Source organism: Sebastes umbrosus, chromosome 4 (genome assembly GCF_015220745.1).
Source record: "Sebastes umbrosus isolate fSebUmb1 chromosome 4, fSebUmb1.pri, whole genome shotgun sequence".
Taxonomy (NCBI): domain Eukaryota; kingdom Metazoa; phylum Chordata; class Actinopteri; order Perciformes; family Sebastidae; genus Sebastes; species Sebastes umbrosus.
The window spans coordinates 11869641-11897592 of NC_051272.1; the positions used below are offsets into that span (position 1 = coordinate 11869641).

Consider the following 27952-nt stretch of genomic DNA (forward strand, 5'->3'; position numbering starts at 1 on the left):
CATTTATACTGCATGAAAAAACTTCATGTGATTATCATAAAGTGGGCATGTCTGTAAAGGGGAGACTCGTGGGTACCCATAGAACCCATTTTCATTCACATATCTGAAGGTCAGAGGTCAAGAGACCCCTTTGAAAATGGCCATGCCCTCGCCAAAATTAGCATAAGTTTGGAGCGTTATTTATCCTCCTTCATGACAGGCTAGTATGACATGGTTGGTACTGATGGATTCATTAGTTTTTTATGTTTCATATGATACCAGGATCTTCACTCTAGCTTTAAAACTGAAAGACAGTAATGTTGGTCGGGTCTCAGAGGGTTAATACCAAACCATGTTGTATCAAATAAAGGCAGGGTGTCATACTAGCCTACTTTATGGGTGAGAATTACAACTCTGCAATTATTTAAAGATCTTTAATAAAAGACCATAGTATTTGAAAAATAGGAAAGTCCACCCAAAGAGCACCTGAGTGGGAACCATCCCTTTATTTCTAGCACCCTCTGCTGTAACCCTCCAACATCACAGCTCCAGTCACACTGAGCATGAGTCAGAACTCCACGAGGTCAAAGACGGAGTCTCAGCCTTTCATTTAATATCCTTGTGACAAACCAGGAAACAGGTTGTTATTCTGCCTCACTGAGACGACACACACACACACTGAGAGACGGACGATAAGATTCACCTTCAGACCACAAACCACCACTTCCACTGAGAGAGGACATCTACAGGAGGAATACTGGGAATACTGGAATACTACCACTTCAACCAGCTGCTGAATCCACAAACTGAACCAGAGTTTTACAAGAACAAAGTACTCAAAGTGAAAGTAACTTTCAGGAACAGGGAGTGGCTGAGCCGTCTGCCTGCTGTGTTTTCAGCTTCACTCAAGAGACTAATGGCTTCCAGATTAGAGGACGATCTCTGCTGTTCTGTCTGCCACGACGTCTTTAAAGATCCTGTCATGCTGTCATGTAGCCACAGCTTCTGGTAAAGTCTGTCTGCAGAGCTGGTGGACAGAGAAACACGTCCAAGAGTGTCCACTTTGTAAGAGAAGAATCTCAAAGGAAGTACTACCTCCTAACTTGGATTTAAAAGAATCGTGTGTGAGAGTTTCTTACAGGAGAGAGCTCAGAGATCTTCAGAGGCTCTCTGCAGTCTGCACTCTGAGAAACTCAAACTCTTCTGTCTGGACCATCAGCAGCCGGTGTGTGTCGTCTGCAGAGATTCAGAAAAACACACCAACCACAGATTCAGACCCATCGATGAAGCTGCACGACAACACAAGAAGGAACTTCAGGAAACTCTGGAGCCCTTAAAGGAAGAAGTAAAGGTTTTGAAGAAGTTAAAGTGAAGTTTGATCAAACAGCAGAACACATGAAGGTCCAGGCCCGACACACAGAGAGGCAGATTAAGGAGCAGTTTAAGAAGCTTCACCAGTTTCTAGAAGAGGAAGAGGAGGCCAGGATGGCTGCACTGAGGGAGGAAGAGGAGCAGAAGAGTCAGATGATGAAGGAGAAGATGGAGGCTGTGAGCAGAGAGATAGCAGCTCTTTTCAGACACAGTCAGAGCCACAGAGGACGAGCTGAGAGCTGAAGACGTCTCATTCCTGCTCAACTACAAGGCTGCAGTGGAAAGAGTCCAGCAGCGCCCCCTGCTGGAGGATCCACAGCTGCTCTCAGGAGCTCTGATAGACCAGGCCAAACACCTGGGCAACCTGACCTTCAACATCTGGAACAAGATGAAGGACATGGTCTCCTACACTCCTGTGATTCTGGACCCAAACACTGCTGATCCAAGAACTCATCCTGTCTGAAGATCTGACCAGTGTGAGACGAGGAGAGAAACAGCAGCTTCCTGATAATCCAGAGAGGATTGATCGTTACTACTCTGTCCTGGGCTCTGAGGGCTTTAACTCAGGGACTCACAGCTGGGACTGTCCAGGTTGGAGACAGTATATTCTGGTTACCTGGGTGTGTTAGCAGAGTCTGTCCAGAGGAAGGGAGTCATACGGTCTGGATTTATGGACAATATGGTTCAGTTAATGGTAAATACAGAAGCATACTCCCCACCAGGTTCCATTCACTGATCTCGTAGTTCAGAAGAAGCTCCAGAGGATCAGAGTGAATCTGGACTGGAACGAAAGGAAAGCTGTCGTTCTCTGATCCTGATACTAACACACACATACACACCTTCACACACACTTTCACTGAGAGGATGTTTCCATACATTAGCACTGTGGCTGAACTGAAGGTTTTACCAGTGAAGGTCTCTGTGACTGTAGAGGACAACAGAAATAGAAGATGATGATGGTGATGATGATGATGGATGATGATGATGATGATGATGATGATGATGATGGATGATGATGATGATGGTGATGATGATGATGATGATGGTGTGATGATGATGATGATGAGATGATTGATGATGATGTGATGGTGATGATGATGGATGATGATGATGATGTATGACCGACACCACTGCCTTTAACAGGAAACAGCGGCGTATGTTGCACCCTTAAAGACATATGACTCCGTCTTCCTTTTGGCAACTTTTATTCTTCCCAGTTCTGTTGAAGTTATCTTTTACACGAAGCAATCACGAAACCGCTCGCACACATATGTAAAACATCAAGCACGTTCCTAATCGCTACTGCGCTGACTGATGACCTCATCACAGCCTGAACGTTGACCTTTTCAATAATAACATTGCGCTGACTGATGACATCACAATCACTCTGAACTTTGACCTCGTGATAATAACATAAATCAGATAATAGTGTAGTGTAGTGTATATTTCTTCTTAGATAACTTAAATCTATCTAGGTCAATAAAATGTAAATTATAAAATATTTCTAGGTTGCAACACGTACAGAGCTTCAGAGAGCAAGATTATTGATTATATCTTTAATGTGAAGTTTCTGTGTATTTGAACAGCAGGTTCAAACATTGATTTTGTTTATTCATGTAAAGTGTTTTAAAGAGATTTTATTTCACATCATATGTTCACTGTAATTCTTTATTAGAAATGAGATTAAAGCTTCAACTGGAAAATTAAAGTGACTCATGAAGCAGAAACTGACGGTGCTTTTGTTTTTTGATCTGAGGTTGTAACTTTAAAATGTAATATATACTGTATATATATATATATATATATATATATAAATATATATATATGCAGTATTATATATTATATATATATATATATAGGGCTGAGAGTTTCTGTGCTAGTCCCCAGTAAAACTGGACACTGGAGTGTTATTTAACCTCCTTCAAAGCTAGTATGACATGGTTGGTACCAATGGATTCATTAGGTTTTTTAGTTTCATATGATACTAGTATTCTTCACTCTAGCTTTAAAATTCAGCCTGCAACAACCTCTGAAAGACAGAATAGCGGCTGGGCACGCCAGAGTTTTAAGGGGTTAACAGATAAACTATTAATTAAGCTGTTTAAGTCCAAATACAATGCACACAAAGGACCAAATTATACTGCAAAGGTAATGTAATACGTTGTGTTCCTAATTACATTTTAAACAGAGTAATAACTTCTTCTTCTTCTTTGTGACTGATTAATAAAGTGGAGCATTTCCTGCTCCTTATTAGTTGTTGGATGCCGAGTGTAGCTGCAGAGCTCCTTCTCATCTGTTTAACAACTGAACTTTTGATTTATGAGCACACAGAGAGCTGAGGTAAGCTGCTTCAGTCCAGCTCAGTTCATGATAGAAACGCCACGTCTGCACTGAAATAAATAAACTCTCAGGTTTCGTCAACCATGGCTCCTGTCCTCTATCTGTCCACTGGAGCGTGATCGTTTTGATACCATGTGGCCAGTATTGGCGTGTGTGCATGCATGCATCTCTATATGTGTGTCTAATCCGGTCCAGATGATCAGGGGGAAGATGAGGAGGAAAGAAAGTAGAGAGGAAGGTATGAAGGTATGAAGTGATGGAGGAGTGACGCAGTTTAACGGCGGCTGGCCGGCGTTAGCTCGTTATAGCGAGGTTTCCATGCAGCCGGCCCGCACATCTGCAGCCCAATTACACAGAGACACGACAACACAAAGCACTGTGGGGAATCTCTGCTGCGAGGAAAAGACCACGACAAGACTTTCCACACACAGACGGTAGAAATACCGAACATCTGGGTGAGTCTAGTTAAAATGTCCACACAGATGGATACCGGACAGCTGTTTGAATCTGTAGAATTCAAACTTCATTCATCCAGACGAGCTTCAACATTCACTTCATCTCACTTTAAGAAGGCTGTGGGCCTACAACCACCACCTGCCAGTGGGCGACCTCCGGGTCAGTGCCCTCGGCATCAGAGACCAACGCACGGGGTACCCCTCTAGCGTTACTTTGGTCGCCTTGTCCTTTCAAAATAAACTTCCGTTTTCACAGGAAGTTAGGTTTAGGCAGCACAACCACTTAGTTAGGGATAGGAAACGGTGGTGGTTGACATTAACTTCACTGAGGAACAACTCAAGGGCTGACTATATCGACGAGTCACGTGACAAATAAGTCAACTTACTTTTAGCTTCACACTGGACACGAACAGAGGTTTCTTGGTTGACAATCTTGTGTTTGTTTACACGGTATGCTTTATGGCGGGGCTACCTTGTGATTGACAGGTCGCTACCACGGCGTTGTCCGGTCTTGGAGTTGTCCGTTGTTTTTCGTCTTAGAACTTTAACCCTTTCACAGTGTGTTTTCACTTCATCAAAGTTAATTATAACATTTTCAGCGTTGGTTGTAATTAGCTCCACTTCATTGTTAACATTTCACCTGAAAATTCAGCATTCAGTTTACTGGGGTTCAACCCTCTCGTGTCACTTCTGGTTGCAAAAAAAACAAGATGGCGACGGGAAACTAAACCAGATGGTGACGGCCAAAAAACCAACATGGCGACAGCCTTGTTAAATCCAGACTTTTGAGGGTGGAGATAGAAGGATTAGAAGCTCCTCTGAGGGCTCATTAATCTTTACGAAGCTCTTTTTAAAACCCGGCCGATCGTACCTAAAACCCGCCGCAGATGAGACGATAACAAAAGCTGTTTGCTTGATCTTTCCTTCTGTACATGTGGAAACCTGCAGGGAGGAAAAGTACTTCTTTGCAGGAGGTTCATTAGCTCTTCACTGGAGGTGCACTGATACCTTTTCTGTTTCCTCCAGAAGTAGCTCACCCAGCAAATCAGTGCATCTGCACTCCCCAAAGAGGTTTAGTAGTTAGATTAGTTTTGGAGGTTTTCGCTGCAGCAGCTCGGCCACAGAGGATGGATTTATCAGAGAAACGAGCTTCTGCACATGATATATTTCCATCAACTTGCAGATTTCTTATGAACGTCGCTCAGAGTCCAAAAAAGACTCGTCCAAACCGAGTATATGTCTTGACCCTGTACGGTCAGTAGGGCTGAGACAATTCACCTATCTACCGATTCGATACCGTCACGATACTTGGGTGCCGATTCGATATGTATTGTGATTTTTAAGTATTGCGATTCGATATTATGATTTATTGTGATTTTTGTTTTTTTTTTGTCTTTTTTAACACTAGACCATGGGGGAAAAGATGATACATACACTTCTAGGGACTTTTACTTTGGAAAATATCTAAATTAATCCAGTAAAAATGTTTGATTTTCAGCATGTATGTAGTCAGAGATGTCCTGAAGTCAAATATATCAGTCATTGTCAGGAATTATTTATTAAATTTTTTCCAGCAACCCAAAAATCAAAGAATAAAGACATTTCCCTCACAAATTATTGGTATTTTCTTTTTAATTTATAAGGGACATGTAATGTTTTATACTTCTGGTGAATATAATCAAATCAATCTTATGTCCATATATGTATTTTTTATATACAGTTCCCTTTGTTAACACCTTATTTTGAAAAGCGGACGTAGTCCCACGTGTATACTTCCTCTAACTTCTCCAAGGTGGTCTCTAGCTCTCCCGTCAGCTCCGTTCTCTTTATACATCCATGGTCAGCTCCATCGGGGCCGTTTGAATGCATTTAACATAAATGTCAGTATATGGGTGCTCTACAGTTGTAGCGTCGGCCCATTTGACCACGGAGATGAGAGTGGCGGCCGGCTTGACCGCACGTTACCTCAATACGATAACGTTTCCTGTCCATGACAGAGTTAGCATGCAGCTTTAGCCATAATGTCTAGCTCTGCTTTTCCTGCAATGTGTGAAACCCAAAGTGTTTCCATACTTTACTGGATGTGTAGAGTTTAGCACGCTGGATTTAAAATGTGAGGCTGCCGGTCGTATCCACGCAGACCCTCCACCGTTTTCTACTTTCTCGCTGCGGTTTGATTTGGTTGAGGGATACGGAACGGATAAGACGTCACGTTACTCAGACTACAACAATAAAAGCGGTAACTTCCTTCTGCCTCCACATTGACTCAAATGAAGCAAATATATCAATTCTGGCATTAAAAAATCTATTTCAAAATCGCAAAAAAAAAAAAAAAAAAGAATTGTGATACATAGGTGAATCGATTTTTTTTCCCACCCCTAACATCTGCATAAAGGACTGTTCCCGCCTTTTCATGTTGAAAGAGCAACGGCCAACGAGGAAACTCCAACACTCGGCCGACCAATCGTGTGACTTCATCACTCAGTGTCAGACTCTTGTGTTTGCAGGGCTGGCACTCTGCGGTCCGGCTAAAGAGTCTAACATTTAAAAGTCTGGAGAACATTCACAAAATCCATCGGGACCACTCAGCACAACTCTCTGAAAACTGTCTAAACACGTATTTAATCTGTTGATTCAAACTGAACCGTCGGGGTTATGTCTCACCTGTTTCCTGTTTTAGAAGCTGGTTTTGCTGCAGCCAGTGTTGTGATTCTCTAATAATCAGGTGGAGGAAAAGTTGTTTAGTGTTTGTATTCCGGGTTTGATTTTTCTGAACAAAAGCAGCATGTGATGCAACAGTTGTCAGACTTTTCCGTTATAACATGCAAACGCAGCGTCTGTCCTTCTGATCAATAACTGTATCTGTCCAGCAGAGCCCATTGGTCGGGCATTACTGGAGGGGGTTTGAGGTGATGATAATGTGCCATTCATGATGCTAATTTTATTTTTAACTCAGAGTTTTTATTTAACACTGCTGTGAGTCTGATTCTGTCCTGATGGAGCTGGAAACACTTTGAGTTTTTAACCAGTTTTCTGAGGCTGAAATGAAGCCAAAGATTCTCCATGTGTTGATGAAACGTCAGAAGATGTCAGCTGTGGTTGAACTTCCTGCAGAATGAATGCTGTCAAATTAAAAGTTTTCTGTCTGCATTCACCAGCGTTCTCCTGTTATTCATTTATTCTGAATGTTTTAGTCTGAATGTACCTACACAGGTGTTCTCACAGGTCACGTCCTGGTTTTAAAGGCTGATTCTGACACTTTCTAGACTAAATATCTTTCAATTTGAACTTGTAAGAAACATTTCACTACAATAAAATAGTATGTAGTAAGTACTATCCACCTCAATTACACATGTCAGAGTGAATAAAGCTTTTTAGATCAGATTGTCAGGGGATAAAATTAACTGAAAGCTAAATGAATGAATACATAAATTGAAATTTTGTTTTTCTTAATTCTTGTGATGCGTTCACTTCAGACTGACTCCAGGTGGATTTTAGAGTCTTTGCAAACATGCTGGATAGATGTGAATGAAAAATTCACACTCAATTCCCCAATTTTTCATTTTTATTCAGGAAAGAGTTTTAAAATTTGAAATTTTGTGACTATTTGACGAACAGCTGTGCGACTGGGCTGGCCAATCACACGTCGCATTAAATGGAAGACCACTGATTGACGAATGTGATTTCTAGATCTGGACTTGTACTGATACCCAGCCCTACCGGCCCAATTAAACTAAACAAATCTGTCTGACAACACCTTTTGCTCATGAATTTACACAATTCACCAAAAGCAACTGAACTGGGGTGTTTTTTTCTCTTTTCTCTCAAGTTCATACAGTCAAAAGGCAGAGCTCAAGTCATAAGACAGAATATATAAATATGATAAAAAGAAAAACAAATTCACCATTGTTATTTGTATTTCTAAATGGAGTTTGGTGGCCTCCTGTGATTCCCAGCATCACTCCAAACACCTTCCACCTGAGCAGATGGAGTCTAATCAGCCACATGGAGAACACCTGTGTTCAGAGCTTTTAAGGCTCACTCACTGGTGTGTTTCTCTCTGTGGACGAACTACGCTCAAGTCACTCAAAGACAGTCACAGACGTGATGTTTATGTTACTGAAACTCAAGTTTAGCAGATTTTATGTTGTCTAAATCCTCCACTAAGATGACATTTTCCACCCTCATGAGGAGATTTATGTGTTTTTACTTCACCACCCTCAGGACTCAACGTCAACATTGAGTCTCTCAGGCAGATCAAACTGACTTTCCTCTTTTCTAAGCTGGCATTGTCTCTCTATGGAGGATGAAATCTGCCAAAAATAAATGACTCGATAAATAAATATGTCATCGAATGTAGTAAAAATAATATTAAAATTAATTTACTTCCTATTTATCTTTGTATTAATTCCCTTATTTATTCACTCTTCTGTTTAATTTTCTCTTTTATTTATTTATTTTCATAATTCTTTAAATGTATTAATTTTAGCACTTTAGTTTTTATTTATTTATTTATTTATTTCTGCACGATTTTCACTTTGCATTTCACCCCTTATTTATTTCCCCAAACTTATTTATTTCTGTATTCTTTTCTTTATACGTTTCTTTATCCATTTCCTTTTTCATTTCTTTGTGCATTTCTGCCTCATCAATTAAAAATCACTAAAAGAGATTTTTTTAATTTCATGAGAAATTGACTACAAATCTAATGAAGCACCACATAGCACACAGCTTGTATGTGTCTCGTCTTTATTCCAGTATTAACAGACATAGTGAACACATGGAGTTCATTTCTGGGCGGAGCGGCATCACACATCAGTACAAACTGCTTCATATCAAACAATAATGCCACAATCCTTTTAATAATTCACACATATTTACAAAAAGAGTGGACTTTATACAACAAAAGTGCATCTGATATAAATTCAGAAATAATATACAATGTGTTCATAAGATGCATTTACAATTTCCATTAGTATAAAAAAGGAAAATAAAATAAAATCAGCCCTCTTAGGTAGTCTTGTGTTGTCTCATATCTTATTAATCTGCCCTCTGTGTTAAACACTGCTGTTGGTGTGACACAGTGTGTTCATCTCTGCACTGTGAATAAAATAAATTCTTATTTTGCATCACGTCTCCCGTCGGTTTAACTCACCAGCTTCATTGTTGAGATTACATCATCATGAGGCATCAGGTGACACACGCGGTCACACAGGTTTCTCAGGTTTTACAACATTTTTCCGAACCACGTATGCAGCAGTTGAAAAGATCCCTGTCACTGGAAACTAGACAACTCTGTTCACTTTGTGTGTTCCTCCATCTAGCGACGCCGCCGTTACCGTTGTGGCAGCCAAATGCGTCCAGGTTGCTCGTAGTAACTAATGTAAATGTTGGCGTAGATAATAAACACAGAGGAGTATGTATTTAAAATTGATTTAAGTGAGATTGAAGACATTTTTTCGAGGACACAGCTGCCGTCACTGCGAGCAACCACGATGCATTCAGCCTCGAGTCACAAGTTAACACGGTTAGCAGACACATGTTCTGTTTGTGATGGCGACCGATTAATGATGATTACTTTGTGGTCATTAGGTTATGGTGACCCAGCCCAGTCGCACAGCAGTTCGTGAAATAGTCATACAATTTAAAGTATTGATTCAAAGACACCATTTTTTTTGTTATGGTCATCACAAAATCTATTTAATCCATGTAATTGTGAACCAGGAAGTAAAGAGATCCCCGCACGCCACGTAAGGAGGAGGTCGGGGTGGGTCAAAAAACACCAGATTTTCACCAGGAGACCGCTGTTTGTGTCCCGTGTGAAACCAGAGGTCAAAGTCGATCTATTTTTCAAATAACTTCCGTACTGAAGTTACAGCACTTCTGGAGTTATTTTGACCCAAACTATGATCTTTTCCTAAACCTAACTAAGTCGTTTTGTTGCCTAAACCTTACCAAGTCGATCTATTCCGAAACCTAACTAAGTCATTTTATTTTGAAAAGACTGGAGCGGAAATTGACACGTGCGTCACGTGTTGCTGGACACTCGTAGGAAAACGCTGAGTGTCACGAAAAAAATACGTAAAATAGTGTGTCTATGTACAAGAATCAAAAAGCTTAAATCCCGTGACTATTTCACAAACTGCCGTGAGACTGTGTTGTGTAGGGAGACGCCACCGCAGAAATGGATTCCTGTATGTCTTTGGCTTGTTCAACTTTGACCCGCTCGACTTAAATCACTTGTGCACACAGTATTTTCAATGCAGCACAAGTTCACAACAGCCATTTTAGGCACATTCACCTTCGTTTATTAGAATAAAATAACACCCGAGTTAGCTTTAAGCTCATTTGTATCAGCGGTCCCTTCAGAGGATGTACATCGAGATTTGTTCTTGGTTACGTGGTGCTACGCTTTAGGTCCAAACTTCTTTTTAAAAATAATATGTTTGGTTAGTTCCATTTTTTGGGGACTGAAATATGAGTAAAATCACACAGTAACTGAAGCTCTAGTGTCTTCCTCTCTACCTTCTTATAACACAAAATAAGTATTTTAAACTGGGGATTGATTTGAAACTTGTGATATGAAAACCGCCGACTGTACACCTGTTTCAGCTGCTTCATTCAACCACCTATTTCTTTAACGCATTAACGCAATCGTTTTTTCCTAGGTTGTAGCGGACTCATTCTTAAAGCTAGAGTGAAGATACTGGTATCATATGAAATAAGAAAACCTAAGGAATCCATCAGTACCAACAATGTTATACTAGCTTGTCATGAAGGAGGTTGAATAATACTACGAAGTCGTGCTGAATTTTGGCGAGGAAAACTGTCATAGTCATTTTCAAAAGGGTCCCTTGACCTCTGACCTCCAGATATGTGAATGAAAATGGGTTCTATGGGTACCCACGAGTCTCCCTTTACAGACATGCCCACTTTATGATAATCACATGCAGTTTGGGGCAAGTCATAGTCAAGTCAGCACACTCACAGTACCTGTGAGGGTTTCTGAACAACATATGTCATTGTTTTGTGTTGTTAACTTTAAGGTACATTTTGAACTGATAAAAAATGTGTGATTAATTTGCGATTAATCATGATTAAATATCTGAATTGATTGACAGCCCTAGTTGCGACACGTCGTTGTGATTAAAGCACTTTAAATAAACTTGACTTGTTCTCTTGTGGTTGGTGCTGGTGAGCAGTTTGCTGGTTCGTAGATGAGCTGTGGATGGGTTTTGTTCATCAGCTGACAGGATGCGTAGAGCCACACGACGACCCTTTTGATTAACTGGAACATGTTCATATGTTCGGGGCGTGGCTGATTGGCTGATTGGCTGATTGGCTGATTGGGGCATGGGGGTCCCTGAGTTACAGGTGGAGGCTTGTGATGCATTCAAGTGTTCCTCATCAACTCATAAAGTCAGAAAGTTCTGTTTTCACCACCAAGAAGTTACACGTTGGACCACAGTTCAACTCATATCATAAATTTTGTGACTTTACAAGTTGACGAGGACCAAACGAACGCAGCGTCGTCGTCGCCCACACATTATAGCTCCTCTGCTGCCTTCCCATTGGCTACAGGCTGCTCCTTCTCTTCCTGTCTCCTCCGTCTGTTGAAGAAGCCGAGCTGAGCAGAAAGCAGACACATTTATGGTTTGAAATGCACTTCAACTGACAGCATGATTGACAACATTTCACTTCACACACGATAACTGTTGGTAACGGTTTTAAATTTCCATTATTTGCCACAAGGCAGTCCAAAAGTGACGCCAATGCTGAAGTGCCTTAAACCTGCATTCTCTCAAGTAGCCAGAAGGGGGCGACTCCTCTGGTGGCAAAAAGAAGTCTGATTGTATAGAAGTCTATGAGAAAATGAGCCTACTGCTCACTTGATTTATTACCTCAGTAAACATTGTAAACATGAGTTTATGGTCTCAATCACTAGTTTCAAGTCTTCTTCAATACAACATGATGTTCATTTAGTAAATTATGGTCCCATTTAGAGTCAAACAGACCATAAAGCAGGGGATGCCTTGTGATTGACAGGTCGCTACCACGGCGTCGTCCGGTCTGGGAGTTGTCCTTTGTTTTCTCTCAGAACTTTAACCCTTTCACAGTGTGTTTTCACTTCAGCAAAGTTAATTATAACATTTTGGTCACCTAAAAACGTCTTATTCAGCGTTTGGTTGTAATTAGCTCCACCCTCTCGTGTCACTTCTGGTTGCAAAAAAACAAGATGGTGACAGCCAAAAAAACAAGATGGTGAAGGCCAAAAAAAAAAGATGGTGACGGCCCAAAACCAAGATGGTAATGACCAAAAATCAAGATGGTTATGGCCAAAAAAACAATATGGCAATGACCAAAAACCAAGACGGCGACGGCTAAATAAGAAATAAATAAGCTTCTGTGAAAAACGTCCGGGGATACTACAGAAGAATCTTACCTGTGACTGGACTGCAGTAGTGGAAGAAGTAACTTAAGTAAAAGTAGTAACACCACAGTGTAAAAAATATTCTGTTACATGAGTCAGAAAGTCCTGCATTCAAAACTTTACTTCAGTAAAAGTATAAAAGTATTTTCATCAAAATGTATGTAAAGTACCAGAAGTAAAAGTATTAATTCTGCAGAATGATCTATATTATATTATTGTATTATAATTATTGATGCATTAATGCGTCCATCACTTTAATGTTGCAGCTGGTAAAGGTGGAGCTATTTCTAATGACTTTATATACTGATGGTAGTTTAATCTATAATAACACATCATCATTTATTTTACTTTGTATTAATAATCTGAATCTGTAAAGTAACTAAAGTTGTCAGATAAATGTAGTGCAGTAAAAAGTCTAATATTTCCCTCTGAGATGTAGAAGAGTAGAAGTATAAAATAGCATAAAATGGAAATACTGCCCACCTTCCATAGTGCCAGGACCAGTAAGGCCAGTAGCAGCAGGCCTCCCAGTGAGCTCCCCAGTATAATCCAGACCGGAACGATGTAATCTTCCTCCTTCCTCAGCTCCAGGATTATCTGAACACATTCACATCATCCACCGACTGAATTTAATTTATTCTCTTCTGACCTTCTGAGCTTTCAACATGCTGGAATAAATTATCTGAAATAAACTCAATAAACCGCAGAAGGTCAAACCCAACATCAACCAAACAGACACACACACACACCTCATTTCTATAAATACTTTATGATCTGAATTTATATTAGACATCACATCATGTAGATTCAGTGGAAGTTACATTTTTAAGGGTCTTTTCTCATGATGCAGCTGATTGTTGTTTGTGTTAGAAGTCACACATGTAGTTTGTTTAACACTTTATCTTTATATTTGTTACATACGGACAAAATAACAAAAACACTACAACAACATGAGGGCAGGATTAAATTGATTTATACAGTTTAATTTAAAAAGACTTAAAACCAAAAAAATTAAATGTGATTATGTACCTAAGAAAGGTTAGGTTTTGTACACAATACAAGTGTCTTAACCAGGGCTGTCGATTAAAATATTTAATCACGATTAATCGCATCATTGTCCATAGTTAATTGTGATTAATCGCAAATTAATCACACATTTTATCTGTTCAAAATGTACCTTAAAGGGAGATTTGTCAAGTATTTAATACTCTTATCGACATGGGAGTGGGCAAATATGCTGCTTTATGCAAATGTATGTATATATTTATTATTGGAAATCAATTAACAACAACACAATCATAAAGTGGGCATGTCTGTAAAGGGGAGACTCGTGGGTACCCATAGAACCCATTTTCATTCACATACCTGGAGGTCAGAGGTCAAGGAACCCTTTGAAAATCACCACGAGAGTTTTTTCCCGCCAAAATTTAGCGCAAGTTTAGAGCGTTATTTAGCCTCCTTCATGACAACCTAGTATGACATTGTGTTAATGCGTTAAAGAAATTAGTGGCGTTAAAACGAATTTGCATTAATGCTTTATTATCGCGTTAACTTTGACAGACATACTCTTAACATTAATTATAGTTTAATTTATCCATATTTAACATACTGTAATACTGTATGGGCAAGTACTTTTCCAACTTATCTGAACAAAATATGCTGCTACAGAAACAGTTTATTAGATTAGCAACTTTTTTGAATGAAGTTCGACCAAGTGCAGCACTTTTTAGATTTTTTTAGTTACAGTTGTTGACTATATTTGACATCAACATTCTCCAAACCTGTACGTTTGTCGAGATATAAGGATGCAGATCTACCTCGTTGTTTTAGATATTATTTTGTTAACAGTTTTCTATCACATTTCGTGGAGTTATCTTATGGAATGAAAATGTCAATTTAACGTTTTCCTCTGTGTCATTGTCTGTGTATAAAAAGGGACTTAGAAATGCTCTGCTGACAAAAACATTTGATTTAGAAAAAAAATGATCACTCTTAGAAACTCTTACTGTAAATATTTCAATTAATCCTGCTTCTCTGCCTGTTTTTTTGTTTGTTTGAACTATACACCTACACTTATTTTATATGTGCAATTTTTGAACACTAATATCTTAAATGTACTGGTGATTTTGGTCATGATAGTATTTATTGTATGTCCTTTGGCTGGGGTTTTTATTTAAGCCATTACAGGTTTCTAACACACCCTCACACATGTTTTACATTCCTTCCATGTGAATTGTATTTTACTGTCTTTTGATAAGTGTGAAACAAATAAAAAAAAGATGGAGATGATAAAGTGCTTCACTTAAAAAAGAAAGAACATTAGGGATAAACTGTACCTAACAGGAAAAAGTGATATGAAGAAATGATAATTAAAAAACAGAACTTGTGGATGACATTACATTCTCAGATGTTTCTCTTTTTTTGTCCACCCCTTTTTACTTATCCACCCCCAATGGTGAGTAAAAGAAACCTGTTGAATATCTAGCTGTTATTGTTGTAATAAAACTGTCTGACAGCAGATGGCAGCAAAACTCCACATCTACAGTTTATATGTGTAGTTATAACACTGTGTTTGGTGGAAAGGTAGTTAGTTCATAACTCAGTAAATAACTAAATAAGAAAGAAACTCACTGAGTCAAAATGTCACTTAAATAACAGCTGGTTTGTTTGTTAATATCTCTGTAATTACAATAGTTGTAGTTTGACTTATGCAGCTCTCTCAATGGACTTTCTAATCTGTGTTAGTACATTGAAAGAAAATTCCATGATGATTTTTGTTGTTTGTTTTTTCCATAGTTTTTGTTGATTTATTGGATTGTTGTCTACTGATTGGTTAGTTTTTCTGCCTAATTTATGTGCTTTTGTTGTCTTTTTTTTTCGCTATTTAGCTTAATTTTCTTTTCTTTTGTTTGTCTCCTTATGTTGAGGGGAGGTTCTGTAGCTTCTTGACCTCTCCTGTCACTTTCCTTATTTTTATCTGGATTTGTATGTACTTTGCTAAATAAGCCTGGTTCTGATTCTGATAGTATTTCTGTTTTATTTTTATGTATGTGTTCCTCTAAATTTCCGTTTGGTGTATTTCTGGTGCAGCCCTGACCTTCCTTTTGATTAGGGACATCTGAACAGGAGTATATACTTCCCGTTAAGTAACAATTAGGCCTGAATAAAACCAACTTGTACGAGGGAAAGTGGATTAATAAAAATCCTGCTTTGCTTTCACCTATAGAGTGCTGTCGGTGTGATCTGTGTGCATACGACCAGAAACACTTAACTTCTTCAGGTTTACACTCTGCTACAAGTGTTGGACGCTGCACGGCTGATGCAGCCGCACTCACTGCCTCTCTCTGCTGCTTTTCTTCAGCTGTATACTCAAATAAATATGGCTGAATATCTGAGTCAGCCAAAACACTGTAAAATGTATCCTCGTATATAACATCCTCCGCACTCTTATTTTGGGATGAAATTTCACTGACACGTCACATGACGGCGCTGCATGCAGGAAGATCAGCAGGTTTTGGCAGTAGGAGAACTCAGCTTTCTGGGTCAATATAGACCTTTTCATTGTCATTCTGTTGCTAGGGCAACAGGTTTGGTCCAAGTTTACTTCCTGTCAGCTACTGCATTAACAAACATTGCATAGGAACATACAAAGGGGCTCATTATTTCTTCCATTGACCACATTTACCATCAACACTGATTACACATCCACATTAAAAGTGATGCAACAGCTGATCTCCAGTCTGATCTGTGATTTAGTGTTTGAACAAAAGAAGAAGTACACAAATCACAGCCCTCAACTAGTTCATTCATTAGTGTATTCATCGAGTGGTTGGTTCATTACCTGTCTGACAGGTCGGTCCTCCTGGAGGAACATGGGACTGGACGCTTCCAGCTGGATGGAGGCAGCAGTCAGTAACTCCAAGGACCTGAAGCTCACCTGAAACAGGAAGTCAGTCGTCCGATGGGAACGTAAAAGACTACAGATGTAAAGTATCGAGGATCTATGTGAGGACAATACATCAAACATTTGTGGTTTCTTAGAGAAGTAAGCAAACATTGGCTTTTTTCTCAGGGTTCCACGTTGGTTTCAATGTACGTTCTATATTTACAGTTTAATTTCGGAGAAACTGGAAACGTAGAGGTTCCTTAAGAGACTCACAGCGAGCAGAGCGGGAAGCTGAAGTTGTCCTCCGAGCGTCACCTTCAGCTCTCTGGAGGCCGGCAAATTCAGTCGGCATCGGACCGCCACGCTCACACTGTTACTGTGGTTCTACACAGACAGACAGAAGAAGAAGAAGAAGAAGAAGAAGAAGAAGAAGAAGAAGAAGAAGAAGAAGAGGACAGCTGTCTCTCTGTCTCAGTGGCTAAAGGTCATCATGAAACGTCATGGGTCTTACCAGCTGCGACAGGTGAGACAGGTCCTCAGCTGTCACCTGATTGGTTGTTCTGGGCTGAGGCAGCACGCAGTGAGAGCCAGCTTCCTGCAGGGAGGAAGAAGAGGAGGAGGAGGAGGAGGAGGTGTGACTGTATTATACTGTATATTTCTCTTTATAGAGTCTGTGTAAATGGATCCATGTAGCTCCTCCTGTCTTATTAAGATGTATGTAACTGTTCCCCCGTGGTATACCTGCTCGATGCTGTAGTCTGTGATGTTCAGCAGCTGGTTCCCCTTCCTGGTCCCAGACCAGATTTCAGCCCTGAACAGGACGTCCTGCACTGAGAAGATGCCCAGGTTCTGGATCTACACGCAAAGTAAAAGATGGCAATAAAAACATAAATAGAAATCTCTTATTGTAAACCCTTAAAGTGACGTCTAACACATCCCTGCAGTTATTTAGTTATGATTTATATCATTTTTGTTTTCTAATTGTTAGAGACAAAAAAGGTTACATTGTTTGTAGGCAAGTCATTACAGGGGTTGAATTATTTCATTATAGTTTATTTTGTTTCTTTTAATTGCATAGATTGTATGGGTAGAGTCGTAGGAAAGGCGTTTCCCTTTTAGACTGGACCACATGTTCAGGTGTATATTCAGGTCTCCTGTTGTGTGTGGCAAACGGCAGAGCGAACAGTTTTTTGTTTGTTTTAAAAGATTAAACGCTGATAGGTGTGGTTTGATAGATGATTTTTCGTTGAACAGAAACATGTCATGGATTGCATCTGTTTTATTTCAATAAATCTTTTGTTTATGGACTTTCGAATGACGGAGTTATTGGAATTATTTGGATCACATGAGTCAGAAAAACCCTCCACAGCCACAGAAATAGTCACAAAATAATTGATTTTATGTACATAGTATCTGTAATACAAAAAAAATCCTAAATGTCCTCTTAAACTGAGATAAGATCAGACATTTCTGTAATGAGGCCGCAGGATCCTGAAAATTAGTAATGATTCATAATAATAATTTTACACTTCTCCTAGTGTCACATGTCAAAATGTCTTCCGTGGAAAAAGGTCTCGCGGACAGACATCAAATAATCAAATATACCAAAAAACTAGAAAAGTCACATCAGACATGAAAAGTGACATTTCTAGACCAACATGTTCAGTGAACTCACATAATAAGTGAGGTTGAAGGTGGGAGGGCTGCTGTCTGGTTGGTCCCAGGAGGAGGAAGAAGAGCTGTCTGCTCTGATTTCAAAACGAGGAGGGTTAGGGTCTCTGACAGGAGAAGAGAGGAAGAGTTTGTTGTAATATAGACTTATTATAAGCATCATTAAAGGGCCATTTCACCCAAAACATACTTGAATCTCAGCTAATTTGAGTCTTTATAAACACACTGTTGTACTTAAACTATATGGAGGACCTGCAAAAATAAAAAATAAATAAATAAATGACTTGATAAAACAATAAATGTCATTAAATGTAGCAAAGATAATATTAAAAATAAAAATAGTCATTAATTAATTGATCAAATGTGACATAATACAAACGGTACATTTAAATGACAATACATAGATTTAAAAATAAATATAAAATAATGCAAATAAATACATTAAAAATAAATACAAAAATAAATGAATAAATAAAAAATAAATGCAAAAATAAATACATAAATAAATAAAAGGGAAAATTAAACAGAAGAGTAAATGAATAAGGGAATTAAATCAAAGATAAATAAATAAAGAAACAAATTAAAACAAATATCAATTTATGTCACATTTTATCAATTAATTAATGGCTACATTTATTTTTGATATTATTTTTGCTACATTTAATGACATTTATTAATTAATTTATTGATTCATTTATGTATTTATTAATTTATTTTTGATTTTGGCAGGTTCCGTCCTCCATAAAAAAAGACCACACATCAATAAAATCCAAGTTTATAATATTTCCTGATGTTGTTAAATGTTTTTGTAAACACAGCAGTGGAATATGTTTTACTGCAATCAGCAGAGAAAATGTGCTGATGCTTCATCTATATCTCAAACATCAACTGCCTCTAATTTGTAGGCTCAGAAAATACTGAATTTTTCCTTAACACATTTATCTGAACCCTGATGATAAATAATTGTTGCATTTGTTCGATTTTCAGTAGTTATTTCCTAATGTTTACATGTATGTATGTATGTAGATGATCTATTTCTCTGTTGCATCCTGTTACTGGAACAGTTTTACCAGGAAGTGATGTCACTGACCTGGTGAAGAGGAGGTCAGTTTGGTACTTCAGAGGGAGGAAGATGTCGTTGATGTTGTCGTCTGGGTATCCCTCCTCTCCATCACTGATTAACACACACACACAGACTTGTGAAGACATTATATTGACTTATCTCCTGGGACCCTTAGGCCTCACATGAACCTAAATCAGAAACAATAGACCTGGATCTGGACCCTGATCTTGATGGTTTACCTTTTGGGGACCTGGTGTGTGTCCCCACAATGTAGCTATGAAAACAGATGTACAAGTACACACAGAGACACACCTTTGTACTTCTATACTTATAGAGGAACCTGAACCTTAACCCGATCATTTTAACCCTCAAACACCTTTTGAAGACGTGAGAACTAAAGAAAAAGACTCCTCAAAAATGTCTTGCTTCTTGTTTTGTTTGCTGCTCACATGAACTCGAACTTGTTCATTTGAAACAAGAAATATATATGATCTGATATTACAACTAAATCGTGTAATAGACCCATTCGTCCACCAGAGGACAGTGTGCCAGTGTCACATTTTGCCTCGCAGAGACGTGAATATTACGCGCCTGTATTAACGTGCAGTACCAGCAGGGGGAAACAAAACCACTTAATTAGGTTAAGGGAAAACGTCATGGTTGGACTTTAAAAAAGTACGTAAACTAAGTAAAACACGTACGGAAAACAATGTAACGTCACTACAAAACACGTGAAAAACGGCACCAGCTAAATAAAACACCGGTCTCGAACAAGGGGGTTAGGATCGAAAAGTAAAAAAATGACGTCCTTGCGTTTTTTTCCTAACCACTTTTCCGTGACCTTGATGGAAAAGGTCATGAGGTCAAGGAAAGAAATTCATAAGGTCTTAGGAAAAGACACCCGTGGTGCTCAGAGAATCCGACTGCACTTCACTAGGCTCCGTAATTATGATGCGACAGCGGCGGATGTCGTGGGACTGCCGTCATGAAACTACAATATTCCAAAGATGGACTATAAAATAAGCGCTTCTTCTCCTCGTGCATTCTCACATGGTTTATTCATGCAGGATATATAACCAGCTGCTTCAGTGTGACGGAGAGATACCGCAGGTCCTGCTGCTGTTACACTTTACAATCAACATAAAGGATTATTTTGTCTTAAATGTGGACAACCCGTTGAAAGATATTAGGCTACTTCATTATTAAGGTTGGAATTGAAATTAAAAAAGGAATAGCCTATAAGCTACCAGTCACAAAGGTTTATATGATAAATAGTTCATTGAGTTATGGAGAAGGCGTATAACCATATAAGTGTAGACTATAGGGTTCTTCATCCTACTCCTTATAGGCTAATATTTACTGATGTTGATTATTTGTTTATTGACATTTTTTTTCTTCTCTCAGCATCCTGTTTTTATCACTAATTGATAAAAAAAGAAAGATAAATTGTCTTTAATGAGGACTTTTCTCATTAACTTCCAAACTCCAAACAAACACTGAAATAAATCAAACAATTGTCAGAGTGACATCAGCTGTCTCACCTGCTGGTCGCCATGACTACCCGGACGTGATCCAAGAAGACCGAGCGGCTGAACTCAAACTCCAGACGGAAGGATACCTGGACAGGAAGAGAGCTGGTTGCTTTCAAAATAAAACAACTGACATTTTCCACCTTCTTCGAATGTTATGTTAGATTTTAGTTGGTATGGCCCTGTACTCTTCCTCCTAACTGGCTCAGTAGGCTGTTATCGTCTATTGGTGAGCCAGAGGAGGAGCATTATTGTTAGGGCAGCGACCTCTAGTAGCCGTAGTAATTATGACGGGAGCAAAAGAGGAAGTCAGGTGACGTCAAACAAATACAGGGCTTTCACCCAGGAGACCAAAAGTCAATGTTGACTCATTTTAACATGTGCAAGTTAACTTATATAACGTGCGTAATTTACTTAACTTAACAAACGTACTCACCCAAACCATGACCCTTTTCTAAACCTAACCAAGTAGTTCACCAATTCCTAACCAATTCACAACGTTAACCACGTGTTCAAAACTGCGAACCATTTCACAACATGCGATTAGGTGCAGTTTGCCCCGTCTGAAGTATTATAATGGTGGTGATAACGACTGATAACGGCCATTTAATGGGCTGATAACATTCAAAATGGGTGCATTTTCTCTGATTAAATAAATACATTCAGTTTCTATATATACTTGTACTTTAAAAGGACAGTAAGACATATCTAAAAATGTTAAAATCCTAAGCGGAAGATGAATATTCAAACCTCTGACCCTCTTCAACCATCAGGTCTCATCAGTTTATACTATTCTGAATGTTTTAACGTCCCGACATGTGAAACGCTTTGTGTGGTTTCGTCCTATGATCATCTCAGACTGTGTTTCCCTCCGGCGGCGTCTCACCTCATCCAGCAGCCACCGCCTCATTAACAGGAAGCCCACAATAATCTGTACCGCAGTCTGGACCCATAAACTGGACTTCATTCAGACAGCCATCTGTAGAGCAGGCCCTCGGGGTACCATCACGTTTACAGGACGGTCATTAGGCTAATGAAGGATGTTAGTGGATCGCAGATTCCTGCTCTGTTTAATCACTATCATTAGTCTGACAGCTGTATGAATAACACCTGTTTTACTGTCTGTCTGCGGTTACAGTTACAACAAACTGACATTTCACTTACATTTTTATTATCTGTGAAGTCTGTTGTTCTGTATGTTTTATGTTTGGTGAAACTATATTATGAAATTGGTCTAATAATCACCTCTCTGGAGAGTACACCAGAAATTAAGTATTGACTTATTGACTGTAAAGTTGGGGGACTCGCAATAGATGAATCAAAACCAGGAGAGTCTGTGCAGCTGGATATATATTATATATAAAATACTCTGACTTTTACTCCCTAATATGGGCATAGAGTATAGAAGCAAATACTAAGTGTATTATTGGTTAGATCAGCAGTCTGTGGTGGTAAACATCAGTAGAGGTGTATAGACGCAGAACCTACCTGAGACAAGGACTTCATGAACGGAGCGCTGATGTTACAGCTCCTCTGATTGGCCAGTCTGTCCTCGGAGGAGCACTCAATCTGAATATCTGATTGATCCTGTGGGGAAGGGGAGGAGCCTGATGAGTCATAGAGAGTCGTTCTCCATCTCATATGATTGTGAATGATACAAAACGCATGAGCGCCAGCTGGAGCTGTTGTTATAACACATTCTCACTCCCAAATACCAACGTTTGGTCAGTGTTTCTACGTTTAGACTATGACGCTCTACGTACCCCTCTAGCGTCAGTTTAGGACGTGTCAGGGACGGCGTGTCAGTTTCCTCTCGTTACATACATAGTGTCTTTTCAAAATAAACTTCTAACGTAGGTTTACTTCGTTTTTATGTTCACGTACGCAACAAAACTACTTGGTTAGGTTTAGGCAAAGATTGTGGTTTGGATTAAAATAAGACATAAGAAAGTTACGCAACAAAAGTAAGGTAAAATAAGTCGGCGTTGACTCACGGGACACAAACAGCGGTCTCCTGGGGGAAAGTCTTGTGTTTGTTTGACCCGTCCTACCACACCTCCCACTCACCCTACGCACCCCGTCTCCGTCTTCATCCACACTAATACATTCCAGTTTTAAACCGCATAACTTTTGCTACATTTATGCTTAGCGTTCACACTACTTCGGCGTTTTCAAGCCCCTAAAACGGAGACGTTTGAAAACGCTGCTGATGCCGTTTTAGTTTTAAAACTCCGTGGTTGCGTTTTAATCTGGACAGACAGAAACGGAGACGTTTGACAACGATGACGCAGATGCCCACGTTCATTCCGGATTGGGTCTTATCAGTCATGACGTGTCCTTCCCTGATTCGTCATCACGTAAACCTTTTCCGGAAGAAACCAAACGACATCAGCTTCGACCACCAGCGGTTAATTTCAATGTTACAAGCGTTGCTGACCTCGTTGTCTCTGCTAGCAGCTGTTGTGCAGTTAAATTTTGCATTTTATAATGCTACTACTGCCTACATGCTCAGGAGAGAAGCTGTTTTAAACACAGTGCTGAGCTGCATTTGAAATTAATCTTCAGGTCCACTTCTATGTGACGTCTACTGCTGACCTGCTATCTACCCCTAAAGATCCCCTGTCCCCTCCTAAAAAACTAAAACGGGTCTATTGTGGGTCTAGGAGGGTTAAAGAACTGAATGTAGGTTGAATCACTCGTATATGTTTACAGTCAGACAGAGAACAGGAACAAACGTTTATTCTATGAAAACACCAGATTATTTCTGATCTAATGAAACTGATTTAATGCTCTATACATCACCTTGACTATGAGGCTGGAGAAGAGCAGGTTGGAGGAGGTGGAGATGTGGATGGCGGCTCCGTACGCGTTCTCTCCCTGATTCTCCAGTCGAGCAAACACCACCATCCTCCTCCGCCCGCTCTCCACCACGTGCACCGAGGCCTCTGACGCCCCCCGGTGGCTGCAGAGCGACCAGCGGCCCGGTTCCTCGAGCTGCAGAACTGCCTTCAGGAGAAACACAGAATATGAATTAGCATGGGTTCTCTAATAAATTATAATAATACTTGTGTGTGTGTGTTCACTCACTGAACATCCATGAGGTCAGTGTGACTGTGGAGGATGAGGTCAGGAACGCACGTATCTTCCTGCTCACAGCCGTTCCAGAAGGGAAGCTACGGCGAGAATCAAGGATTAATTCACTTCTTTTTGATGAGGCACCACTTTAATATGTCAACACATTCTCACTCCCAACACGTCAAATACCAACGCTTGGTCAGAGGCCCTACGCATCAAACTATGACGCTTTAGGTACTCCTTTAGCAGCAGCGGTCTCCCGGGTGAAAGTCTGTTTGTTTGACCTAACCGGGGTCTGAAATTAGCACTCGCCACCCGCCAAATGCGGGTAATTTGTTGGCAGACAGGGAAAAGGGAAAAGAGAACCGGTTCCTAGTTGGTTCCTAGTTTCCTAGATTCCTTAGCATCTCATGCCTCCGTGACTATCGATTCCTCTGTATTGATGCTTTCTGACAGTTACACATGCACAATGACACATGTGCACGCCTTATCATGTTCCAGTTTGTTTGGGACCGGAGACACGGCGGTGAGAAAAAAAAGTGTTCAAAAGCATGGCGCTACTAAACCTGAGCACCCTATTTTACCCTGATAATGCGACACTGTGAACAACAAATATGTGTTGAATTGGTCAGGAGGAGAGTTAGTAACGTTAGCTGTTAGAAGCACAGTCCTGCTTGGTTAAATAAGGGAGCTACTGACGTTAACGGAGGTGCCATTGAGTTACAATTATGAAGCGTTCAAGCTCTGCTCAGTAAAAATGACTATTGGGTGAAGGTAAATTACAATGTTATCATGATGTGTTCAAATGTATGTGTGTTCTTTATGTAAAATATACTGAACATTGAATGACATCAGATCTAAAATGTTATTCCTTCATTGAGCGCAGAGATTTTAAAGTGGCAGACAAAAGAAAATACTTACCTGTCACAGTGGCAGGAAGTGAAAAAAATCTCAAAATCAAATCACATTGTTAGGACGCTGGTTGAAAAGGTGTTTTAGCAAAGTGGTTGGTTTAAAAATCTAAGGAAAATGAGGCCTGCCTGGTCGGGACATCTACCTCTGGAGCTCAATACAACAGACTGAGAGACAGGTGTGACATCACCTGGATGAACTCTCACCTCGGCCCTCAGGACGCTCGACCAGTCGGGGTCCAACACCGGCCCCTCGTCTGGGCTCTTCAACCCGGTCTCCAGGATAACTGCAATGGGACGCCCGTAGTCAGTCGTCTCCTGTTCAAAGATACGGTGGTGCGTTTAGGGATTCACACTGACTTTTAGGATTTGTGTGTTTTATACTGGTTGTGATCGGGTTGTGATGTTCTGACCTGGATGGAGAAGCCGAGGCGTTGACAGCTCTGACCTCCAACCGGCAGAAACAGACTCCTGGGCTGCTGTCGGTCTGATTCGTCCAGAACAGCTCGAGGAGGAAAACGCCTCTCATCCAACACCAGACTGTACCAAACAGCTGGGAGGAGGAGAAGGAGGAGGATGAGAAGGATGAGGAGGAGGAGGAGGAGGAGGAGGAGGGAGGAGGAGGAGGAGGAGGAGAATGGGTTTTAAAGGAGGCAAAGTAATCCAGTCTCATCAAAGTCTCATCCAGCTCGTATGCAGCACAATGATATTGTAAACACATCGAGAACAGACTTTACAGGTCTTTCAGGTGATATGAAAGAAAGTGATGTCACCAGGTGTTCTCATTGGTGCAAACTGCACTTGTTATGTTTCCAAATGTTGGGCAAGTTTTAAGGGAATTCCTGAAAAGTTGGCAAAATAAAACACGAATCAGCTGTCTTGGAGGGGTAGGGGGACAGAGGATGTTCAGGGGGAGATAACAGGTCAACAGTAGATGTCACATAGAAGTGGTGTACATCATTTAAAAGATGGGAACCTGAAGATTAATTTGAGATGCAGCTCAGCACTGTGAGTCAAGGTGTTCTAGTCATTAATAAGAAATAAACATAATTAATTAATTAAAATAAATAGTGAAAGTGTGTAGGGTTCTTATATAGAAGTATATGATGGTCATCGTCATGCTCTATTATGTCTCATAAGTTGTTGCAGCAATTTTGGGGTTGATACCATTTGTTACACAGATTTGGTGCTAAATTTAACAATTTTTTACCATTGGAGAATTGATAAAAAATTATCAATAATCCCTCCAAAATACCACATTAAGTCACCAAGACCTTGAGGAACACCATAGAAAAAGCCATGCTCTGATTTGGTATCAAAAACTTTTGACATTTGGAGATTTCTGCAAGAATCGCATTTTTCAGCGATTGGATGGCGAGCACTTCTGTTGTGTAAACTGCTCAGAAACCCCCTTATTGTCCATCTAGCTAGGAAAGCCATCCATCCTCTGAATGCTCTAGGTCTCTAGTTTGTGGCTGTAAAGTTTCATGAGGCTGTGATTATCCTAGAGGTCACCACAGGTCATTTTATACAGTGAGGTCAAGTTTCACTACAATGAAATGGCTCCTATGGGGACTAACATCATCACACATGAATACAGTTGGGCTCATTGGATCCACAAGAGTCTCAGCTTTACAGTGATACCCAATTTATGTAATTCAAGACTGTTTATGGACCCCAGTATGCAGAAATATTCAAAAACACCATTTTGGGAATAGGCGAAAATAACACATTTATACTGCATGAAAAAAACTTCATGTGATTATCATAAAGTGGGCATGTCTGTAAAGGGGAGACTCGTGGGTACCCATAGAACCCATTTTCATTCACATATCTGAAGGTCAGAGGTCAAGAGACCCCTTTGAAAATGGCCATGCCCTCGCCAAAATTTAGCATAAGTTTGGAGCGTTATTTATCCTCCTTCATGACAGGCTAGTATGACATGGTTGGTACTGATGGATTCATTAGTTTTTCTAGTTTCATATGATACCAGGATCTTCACTCTAGCTTTAAAACTGAAAGACAGTAATGTTGGTCGGGTCTCAGAGGGTTAATACCAAACCATGTTGTATCAAATAAAGGCAGGGTGTCATACTAGCCTACTTTATGGGTGAGAATTACAACTCTGCAATTATTTAAAGATCTTTAATAAAAGACCGTAGTATTTGAAAAATAGAAAGTCCACCCAAAGAGCACCTGAGTGGGAACCATCCCTTTATTTCTAGCACCCTCTGCTGTAACCCTCCAACATCACAGCTCCAGTCACACTGAGCATGAGTCAGAACTCCACGAGGTCAAAGACGGAGTCTCAGCCTTCATTTAATATCCTTGTGACAAACCAGGAAACAGGTTGTTATTCTGCCTCACTGAGACGACACACACACACACACACTGAGAGACGGACGATAAGATTCACCTTCAGACCAAAACCACCACTTCCACTGAGAGAGGACATCTACAGGAGGGAATACTGGGAATACTGGAATACTACCACTTCAACCAGCTGCTGAATCCACAAACTGAACCAGAGTTTTACAAGAACAAAGACTCAAAGTGAAAGTAACTTTCAGGGAACAGGGAGTGGCTGAGCCGTCTGCCTGCTGTGTTTTCAGCTTCACTCAGAGACTAAATGGCTTCCAGATTAGAGGACGATCTCTGCTGTTCTGTTGCCACGACATCTTTAAAGATCCTGTCATCCTGTCATGTAGCCACAGCTTCTGTAAAGTCTGTCTGCAGAGCTGGTGGACAGAGAAACACGTCCAAGAGTGTCCACTTTGTAAGAGAAGACATTCAAAGGACTTCCTACCTCCTAACTTGGATTTAAAAAGTGTGTGAGAGTTTCTTACAGGAGAGAGCTCAGAGATCTTCAGAGGCTCTCTGCAGTCTGCACTCTGAGAAACTCAAACTCTTCTGTCTGGACCATCAGCGCGGTGTGTCACATCTGCAGAGATTCAGAAAAACACACCGACCACAGATTCAGACCCATCGATGAAGCTGCACGACACACAAGAAGGAACTTCAGGAAACTCTGGAGCCCTTAAAGAGAAGTTAAAGGTTTTTGAAAGAAGTTAAAGTGAAGTTTGATCAAACAGCAGAACACATGAAGGTCCAGGCCCGACACACAGAGAGGCAGATTAAGGAGCAGTTTAAGAAGCTTCACCAGTTTCTAGAAGAGGAAGAGGAGGCCAGGATGGCTGCACTGAGGGAGGAAGAGGAGCAGAAGAGTCAGATGATGAAGGAG

At 40.1% G+C, this 27952-nt stretch overlaps 1 protein-coding gene and 1 long non-coding RNA gene across 4 annotated transcripts in view; both read right to left on the reverse strand.

The window, feature by feature from the left end:
- The window catches only part of dgkzb (diacylglycerol kinase, zeta b), a 269194-nt gene that overhangs the window by 141511 nt on the left and 99731 nt on the right, over nucleotides 1-27952 (reverse strand). The window lies entirely within an intron of this gene.
- Nucleotides 606-27345, reverse strand: LOC119486393. Its single transcript, XR_005206523.1, has 4 exons — nucleotides 27096-27345; nucleotides 25980-25985; nucleotides 21836-21847; nucleotides 606-628 (listed from the first exon to the last, which is right to left on the reverse strand). It is a non-coding gene; the product is annotated as an uncharacterized LOC119486393 (long non-coding RNA).